The 10,007-nt window shown below is 34.7% G+C and overlaps 1 pseudogene; it reads right to left on the bottom strand.

The window, feature by feature from the left end:
• Positions 1-564: 564 nt before the first annotated feature.
• LOC112484736 lies at positions 565-687 on the bottom strand (annotated as a pseudogene).
• Positions 688-10,007: the final 9,320 nt, after the last annotated feature.

Below are 10,007 nucleotides of genomic sequence, written 5' to 3'. Positions count from 1 at the left end.
TACTACAGCTTGGGCCAGGCAATTTTTTCCTGTAGCAGAAGCAGAGCTGTTGGGGAAATAGTGCTGTTGCTGTTGGCCGGGTGTTTTTAAAAATTAAACTTATAATGGAAAGGAAATCTTCACTGACCTCTTGATTTTGCCTCAGTTGCCTGTACTACATTATCCTTTAAACCCCATTTTAACACTTTCACCCTGTTTCATTGGCTTTCTACTTTGTATCCTTCACTTATCTGAAAGCGTCATAAGGACAAAAACCTTATGTGGTTCAACTTTGTAACCACTCCAATGTTGAAATATCAAGTTGGTGGAAACATTTTAAATGTCTATTAATATGAGAACGATTAGGTGAATCATCCATTTTGAATTTCCCTTAATATGAGAATGATTAAATGAATTGTCCATACTGTGGAAATTATGCAAATATAAAAAGAAATGAAATAATGCACATACAGTGACATCAAATTATATTTAAGTTACATATATATATGTTATATAAGTGTGTACATATATATGTGTGTTTGTGTGTGTGCGTGTGTGTGTGTATATATATATATATTTTTTGAACACCTACAGCACCTGGTCTTCCTAGGTGGTCTCCCATCCAAGTATTAACCAGGCCCGACCCTGCTTAGCTTCCGAGATTAGACAAGTGAGATCGGGCACATTTAGGGTGGCATGGCCATAGCTGAGTTATATTTCTGAGTGAAGAAAGTGGCAGAACGATATTTAGAGAATACCAATCCATGCACATACACACACAATACATACATATGCATATACACATCCAACTAGTTTATAAAGTAGTTCCGATTTTCTTGTATAAATATGGGACACTTTTGTTTTTCCTAGTAATTGTCATCAACTGTGTTCTGTAAAATCTTCCCTTTCTCACTGAATAATGAATTCATTTAATGACATTTCAGTTTGTTTCCTCAATTATTCAGTCACTTTCATTCATTAAGAGAGTTTTATTTTGGGTTCTTGAAACTCAGTATGGTCTATTTTTAAACTTTTTGTTTTGAAATAATTTTATTTCGAAAGAAGTGTTTTTAAAATTTACAGTTTCCTTATATCCTACACCCAGCTTTGCTTAATAATTATGGTACATTTACAAAAGCAAAGAAATTAACTTTCGTGCAATACTATTAACTAAATTAGACTTTAGTCAGATTTTTACAGGTTTTCCACTGATATACTTTTTTGTGTTCTGGGATTCAATCCAGGATACAATGTTGCATTTAATTAACATGTCTCTTTAGTCTACTCTGTGACAGTTTCTCAGTTTTTCCTTGTTTTTCCTGACCTTGACACTTTTAAAGAGTGAGATATTTTGTAGAATGCTCCTTAATTTAGGTTTGTCTGATGTTTTCTCATAATAAGATTGTGGTTACTGTTTGGGAAAAGAATACCACAGAGATGAAGTGCCCTTTTCATCACAATGTCAGGGTTACATAACATCAACATAACTGATCACTGGTGATGTTAACTTTGATCATTCGGTTAAGATGATGTCTACCAGGTTTCTCCATGTATAAAGTTACTATTTTTTCCTTTTCATAATCTAGTCGTTAGAAGCAAGTTACTAAGTCTAGCCCATATCAAGTAGGAGGGGAATTAAACTTTACCTCCTGGAGAGAGACGCATGAAAGAATTTGTGGGTATATGTTTGAAAACAACTACAGTAATTAATAAATATTTGAGGTCAGATAATTTGAGACTATCCAAATATTCTGTGCATTTTGCCTGCAGTAATTATTATGTGATGTTCTGATGGTAATTTTTTTATATTCCTCATTTCCTTCTACATTTAGTATTTCAAATTATTCTGTAAGGAAGATTCCCACTCCCACCATGTATTTATCGATACAATTATTTGTTTCTATCAGTATGACTCATGGATTTTTAAGACTTTGAGGGTTATAATCATATATGATCATTATTTTTGTTTATTTTTTTACCCAAATTGTTTCACCCTTGGTCATTGGAAGATCTTTCATGTTGGCATTCCCTCATCCTTTTTCCGTTTCTTTGCTTTCTGGTACACTACAGGAAGTCCCAGATTCATCCTATATTTTCTTTTTCCCAGCCCAATAATCAGCTATTTCTCTGAAGAGTCTTGGTTACTTTCATTGAATAATCATATTTAGTAATTAAGATCTGAGTACAGAGTGTTCTGGTGGCTACTGGGGTGTCATTGCTTCTAGGACTTCTCAGATGATAGAACAAGAAGATACATGTATGTTTACTAAACTGTATATATATACCTGTCTACATTTATTTCTTGTGTCTGTCTATCTATCTATATCTATCTATCTATCTATCTATCTATCTATCTATCTATCTATCTATCTATGTATACATACAGAATTCATACTGATACATATGACTCTCATCCATTACCACAGATAACTATTAAGCTTTCTCTCCTCTTATTTTTAATTTCTATCTTTGACAATGAGAAACTTGGTTCTTCTTGAGTGTAATTTATTTACTTATTTATTTAACACTAGTATATAAAGTAGTATCATAATTTCTATCATGTACCCCTGTGAGAAATAAATTTCCCAACCAGGACACAACATTTATGTACAGTTCTTTTTATCTTGAGCCTTGTAATACCCAGTCAAAACACTGTTTTCAAAAGCAACTTAGGTCAGCGTTTTTTTCCTTACCCTTTTCAATAAGATTATGGCATACATCTATAATACAGTGAGATTCATTTGCCATAGTGTGCTTTCCATTAGGGCTCCCCTTTGTGGTGTGCAGTTCTGTGAAATTTGACACATTCATATAGCCATGTATCAACTACCACAATACCATACTGAAGAGTTCTATGACCCTAAAATTTCCCTTGTGTTGCACCTTTGTAGTCAATCACTCCCCTCATCCCCACCACTGAAGCCTCATTTTTTAAATAATTTTTTTCAATTACATTTGGCATACAATATTATATTAGCTTCAAGTGTACAACATAGTGATTAGACATTTACAAAACTTACAAAGTTATCACCCCAGTAAATCTACTACCCATCTGACACCATACATAGTTATTACAATATTATTGACTATATTCCTTATGCTATACTTTACACCCCATGACTATTTTGTAACTACCAATTTGTACTTCTTAATTCCTTCCCCTTTTTTACTCACCCTCCCTAACCGCACTCCCATCTGGCAACCATCAAAATGTTCTCTGTATCCATGAGTTTGTTTGTTTTGCTTGTTAGTTTCTTTTGTTCTTTAGATGCCATATGTAAGTGAAATCATATGCCATATGTCTTTCTCTGTCTTATACCACTCAGCACAATACCCTTAAGGTCTATCCATGTTGTTGCAGATGGCAAGATTCCATTTCTTTCCTTATGGCTGAGTCACAGTCCATATATGTATCACTTCTTCTTTATCCATTCATCCATTGATGGACACCCTGATTGCCTCCATACCTTGGCTATTGTAAATAATGCTACAATGAACATGTGAATTTGCATGTCCCTTCAAATACTATTTTGATTTTCTTTGGATAATACACAGAGAAGGGATTACCGGATCCTTCTTTGTCTCTTGTTATAGCCTTTATTTTGAAGTTTATTTTGTCTAAGTATTGCTACCATAGCTATTTTTAAAATTTCATTTTCATGAAATATCTTTTGCTATCCCTTTACTTTCAGACTGTGTGTGTCCTTTGATCTGAAATGAATCTCTTGTAGGGAGCATATGTAAGGGTCTTGTTTTCTTATCCATTCAGTCACACTATGTCTTCTGATTTAAGCATCCATTTACATTTAAAGTAATTGTTGCTAGGTATGTAGTTATTACCATTTTATTATTAATATTTTCAATCTTTCCTCTTCCTCCCCCCCCTCCTCCTTTTTCTTCTTCTTAAAGTAGTCACTCTAACATTTCTTGTAATACTGGTTAGGTGGTGATGAATTCATTTAGCATTTTTTTTCTCTGGGAAGCTCTTTATCTGTTCTTTGAGTCTAAATGATAACTTTTGCTGGGTAGAGTAATCCTGGTTGTAGGTCCTTACTTTGCATCACTTTGAATATTTCCTGACAATCCTTTCTGGCCTGCAAAATTTTTGTTGAGAAATCAGCTGACAGTCAATGGGAGCACCCTTGTAGGTAACTAACTGCTTTTCTCTTGCTGCTGATAAGATTCTCTGTTTGTCTTTAACCTTTGCCATTTTAATTATCATGTGTCGTGGTGTGGGCCTCTTTGGGTTCATCTTGCTTGGGACTCTGAGCTTCCTAGGCTTGTATGTTTACTTCCTTCACCAGGTTAGGGAAGTTTTATGTCATTATTCCTTCAAATAGGTTTCCAGTTCTTTTTCCCTCTTTTTTCATTCTGGTACCTCTATGATGTGACTGTTGGTACACTTGATGTTTCAGAGGACCCTGAAACTACCTTTATTTATTTGGATTCCTTTTTTCTTGTCGCTGTTCCGATTGAGTGTTTTCTGCTACCTTATCTTCCAAATCACTAACTTGATCCTCTGTTTCATATAATCTGCTTTTAATTCCCTCTAATGTATTCTTCATTTCAGTTATTGTATTCTTCATTTCTGATTGGTTCTTCTTTATGTTTTCTATCTCTATTTTTGTGTTTTCTATCTCTCTGTTAAAGTTATCATTGAGTTCACTGAGCATCGTTATTACCAGTGTTTTGAACTCTGCATCTGGTAGATCACTTGTCTCCATGTTGTTTAGTTCTTTTTCTGGGGCTTTGCTCTGTTCTTTCACTTGGTACATGTTTCTTTGCCTCCTCACTTTGGCTGCCTCCTTGTGTTTGTTTCTATGTATTAAGTAGGTCTGCTATGCCTCCTGGTCTTTGTAGAGTGGCTTCATATCATAGTTGTCCTGTGGAACCCAATGGCACCTGATCACCTGAGCCAGGTGCTCCAGGAGTGTTCTTTGTATAGGTTGTGTGTGCCCTCCTGTTGTAGTTGAGTCTTGGTTGCTGTTTGCACATCAGTAGAAGGAACTGACATTTGTACTGATTGGTTGTGAGGATTGGCTGGTGAGGGGCTGATCCTATGAAGCAGGATTTGCTTTAGCAGAGCACTTGTGCCTGCCCAGTCTGCCCTATGGATGTGTCATCCTCAGATGCAGCCCCAGGTGGTGCTTCTGTTCAGTCTGAAGCCCGCTGCCAGGCGTGTCAGCCCTGGAACATCCTTGGTGGGGCCCCACCTCAGGCAAAGTTCAGCCATAGCCTGTGCCCTTACTGGAGCCACCCGGCAAGAGTCACCAAGCAATCCACAGATGGCTGTCACCTGTGCTGGGCTTGGAGGTTCCTCAAGAAGTCAAGTCGTGAACTGAGGCTGGTTACCACTAGTACCAGACTTGGGGCTGCTCAGGAAGAGGTACAGGACATGCCAAGGCCAACTGCTACTTGTTTGGGTTTTGCAAACCTTTGAGAGATTTTAGGAAAGTCCTCATGAACCAAGACAGGCTGTTTGTATGAAAAAGCTGCTAGAAGCAGCTTGGGTGGGCCCACAAGTTGGATGGTGTGGAGTCTCAAGGAATTATCAGGGCAGGGCGACTAGTGTTAGCAAGGTTGATGGAGACAAAGATATGGTGTCTGCCTGTGCCTGTACATTTGGAGAGGGAGAACTCAACAAAAGAACAATGCTCTCTGCCAACACTTCTGTCTGGGAGAAGGCTGTCCCTCCAGCCCTTGCCCCAAAGCCAGACACTTTAGTTTCTCCTTATATGTCCCTGGCACCTTTCAAGGTGCTGCTCCAGAGCTGGAGATCAGAGCAAGTGAGTTATCAACAAGTAAGTCCTTGTTCATATCTTTGTCTCTTAACCCTCTTGGGGGCATTGTTTTTCTATTTTTAAATCCCCACCCCCTACCCCCGGACCTACGGATGTTGCCATCTCCCCTTATGAACTGGATCTCTGAAGGTAGGGCGTCTCTTCCCATGCACTCGCAGCGCACACCCGGGGCCTGGCTCACACAGGGACCTGGCTCACCCAGGGGCCTGGCGCACCCAGGGCCTGATGCACCCAGGGTATGGTCCATGGCTCCACCTGGGGCATAAACCCAGGACCTTCTGCACGTAAAGCAGACATGCTAACCACTACACTATGGAACCACCCTCTATTTTTAAATTTTAAGTTATTTATATCTTCTAGATGAAAGTTCCTTTATTAAAAATGTGATTTGCAAATATTTTTTCCAGTCTGTGATTCATCTTTTTATTCTCATAGCAGTGTTTCTCATAGAGTAAAAGCTTTTAATTTTTATGATGTTCAATTTTCAAGTTGTTAGCTTTTGGTATATCTGAAAACTCATCACCAAACCCAAGATCATATAGATTTTTTCCTATATTTTCTTCTAGAAATATTATGATTTCATATTTTACATTTAATCCTATGATACATTTAAGTTAACTTTTGTGTAATATATATATATATATGGGTATAGGTTTATTTTATTTTATTTTTGCATATGGATGTCTGATTGTTCTAGTACCATCTGTTGAAGAAACAATTCTTTCTCCATTGAGTTGCCTTTGCATATATGTCAAATATCAGTAGACTATATTCGTGTGGTTTGATTTCTGGGCTCTTTCTTCTGTTCCATAGACCTATGTATCTATTATTTCTGTCTTATCACACTGTTGATTAATGTAGCTTTATAGTAAGTGTGAGTCATCCAAAATTTTCTTGCTTTTCAGAATATTTTAGCAATTCTAGTTCCTTTGACTTTTCAATTTTAGAAATAGCTTGTTAATATCTATAAAATAATAATAATAAAAAAAAACCTTGCTCTGATTTTCACTGGGATATACACCAAACTGAGGAGTACTGACTTCTTAAATATTGGTTTTTCCAATCCATGAACACAATATGTTTTTCTTTTAAAATATCTTCTTTGATTTCTTTTTATCAGTGTTTTATTGTTTTCAATAAACAGGTCCTGCACATATTTTGTTAGATTTACACCTATGCAATCAATTTTGGGGCACTATTGTAAATGATATTGTTTAAATTTCAAAATCCAATCGTTCATTTCCAGTATATAGGAATACAATTGACAAAGTGACCTTGTATCCTGTGACCTTGCTGAACTTACTTATTAATTCTAGAATCTTTCAAAAATTCTTCAGGATTTTCTACACAGACAATCATGTTGCCTGTGAACACATTTTCTTTCTTTCTCATATGTATGCTTTTTGGTTCTTTTTCTTGTCTTGCTGCATGGACTAGGACTTCCAGCTCAGTATTCTGCCAAATAAGAGTGGTGGGAGAAGACATCCTTGTCTTGTTCATGGTTTTAAAGAATCTTTTGCCATTCAATATAAAGGTAGTTCTTGACACACACATACACACACACACACACACATTTTTTTTTTTTTTTTTTGCCAATGGAAGACATGCATTTTTATTTAAATAATTCTGCAGTGCTCTTTGGTTTTTCAGTTTGTAATTTCTTATAGGTGCTTTTTTTAGGTAAAGGATGTTTTCTTCTATTCTTAGCATGCTAAGAGGTTTTATCATGCATGGATGTTAAATTCTGTAAAATACTTTTTCTGCATTTATTAATGTGATTATATGATTTTATTTAGTCTGTTAACAAGGTGATTACATTGATTGATTTTCAAAGGTTAATTTAGTCTTATATTCCTGAGATGAATCCTACTTAATCATAATGCATTAATGTTTTTATCTGTTGCTGAGTTTAATTTGCTAACATTTTGCTGACGAGTTTTTCATCTAAGTTCATGAAGAATATTGATCTGTAGTTTTCTTGCAATGTCATTGTCTGATTTTGGTATTAGGGTTGTGCTTGTTTTATAGAATGAGTTACGAAATTATCCCTCTTCTAGATTCTGGAAGTGATTGTGTAGAATTGGTATTACTTCTTCCTCAAATATTTGTTAAAATTGACCATTAAAATAATCTGGGCCTAGAATTTTCTTGGATAGAAAGCATTTAATAGATATAGGACGATTCACATGTTCTATTTCTTCATGAGAAGTTCCTCATATTTGTTGATGTCTGTGGGATCTGTAGTGCTGTGTAATTTGAGATGTATAGATGTTGTCATATAAATCAGAAGTTCATTCTTTTTAATTACTGAGTAGTATTCTGTTGTACAGATATACTATAGTTTCTTTATATATTTACCAGTTGTAGAATATCTTAGTTGTATATGGTATCATTCTTTTGCATGTGGATATCCAGTTGTTCCAGCACAATTTTGAAGAGACTAATATTTTCCCATTGAATTGTTTTGTCAAAAAATCAATTGACAATAGAACCATGGGTTTATTTCTGGACTGTGAATTCTATTCCATTTAACTATATGTCTATTCTCATGCCAGTACCACATTGCCTTGATTACTGTTGCTTAGTAGTAAGTTTTGAATTCACAAATGTGATTTTTTTTTTCAAAAACTGGTTTGGATGTTTTGGGTACCTTGCAATTGCATATGAATTTTAGAATTAGTTTGTCAAATTCTAAAAAAGCTAAGCAAGGGTTCTGATAGTGATTGTGTTGAATCTATAGATATGTAGATGCCTTTTATTTCAATTTCTTACTTAATTGCCCTGGCTAGAACATTTAGTACAATGTTGAATAGTGCTGAGAGTGAAGTTCCTTGCCTTCTTCTATATTTTAGGGGGAAAGTATCCAATCTTTCACAATTAAATATGATGTTGGCAGTGGTTGTTTTGTAGGTGCCCTTAATCAGGCTTAGAAATTTTCCTTCTAGTCCTACTTTGTTGCATATTTTTATCATGAGAGAGTGCTGAATTTTGTCAAATGCTTTTTCTGCATCTATGGAGAATATCATGAATTATTTGTGTTTATTCAATTGATATAATGTGTTAATTATATTAATTGACTTTCAGATGTTAAAGAAACCTAACATTCCTGGGATAAATTCAACTTGGTCATGATGTATAATTATTTTTATATGTTGTTGGATTCTAATTGCTATTATTTTGTTGAGCACTTTTACATCTATATTTATAACAGCTATTAGACCAAATTTTCCTTTTTTGTGTGATGTATTTGACTAGTTTTAGTGTCAGGGTAATACAATTCTTACAATGAATTGGAAAGTGTTTCTTCTTCCTTTATTTGTGGAAGCATTTGTTAAGGATTTGTATTAATTCTTCTTTATATGCTTGGTAAAATTAGCACAGTCATCTAGGGCTGGACTTTTTTTTAAGTAAGTAGTTTTTCTTAAATTATACATTCAATCTCTTTACTTATTATCAATCTATTCAGATTGTCAGTTTTCTCTTGAGTCAATTTTGATAGTTTTCTCTTTCTAAGAATTTGTCCTTTTTGTCTAAGTTGTCTAATTCATTGACATACAATTATTCATAGTATTCCTTTTAATCATTTTTTTTCCCTGAAAGGTTAGTAGTACTGTCCCTCTTTCATTTCTGATTTAAGTATTTTGAGTCAATCTCGCTAATGATTTGTCATTTTTTTTTTTTGATGTTTTCGAAGAATGAACTTTTGGTTTAATTGATTTTTTCTCTTATCTATCTCATTAATTTCCACTCTAATATTTATTAGGTCCTTATTTATGTTCACTTTATGTTTAGCTTGCTTTTCTTTTTCCAGTGTCTTAAGGTAGAAGTTTAAGTTATTTATTTGAGATCTTCTTTTTAAATATAATCATTCACAGCTATATATTTTCCTTTAAGCACTGTTTTATCTGCACCCCATAAGTTTTGGTATGTTGTGCCTTTGTTTTCACTCATCTCAATGTGTTTCTTAATTTCCTTTTTGATTTTTTTCTTTGATTCCCTGATTATTAAGGAATGTGCTTTAAAATTTCTACATATATATGTATATCCTAAATTTCCTTTTGATGCCGATTTCTAATCTCATTCTATTGTGGTCAAAACATATACTTTTTTTATTATTTCTGTCCTTTTACATTTATTGAGGTTTATTATCGCCTGTCATATAGACTATCCTGGGGAATGTTCATTGCGTAGCTGAGAATAATGTGTATTCTACTGTTGCTGGGTGAA

The sequence above is a fragment of the Pteropus alecto genome, unplaced genomic scaffold, assembly GCF_000325575.1.
Source record: "Pteropus alecto unplaced genomic scaffold, ASM32557v1 scaffold538, whole genome shotgun sequence".
Classification (NCBI taxonomy): domain Eukaryota; kingdom Metazoa; phylum Chordata; class Mammalia; order Chiroptera; family Pteropodidae; genus Pteropus; species Pteropus alecto.
This window is presented reverse-complemented; position numbering and strand designations above follow the sequence as displayed.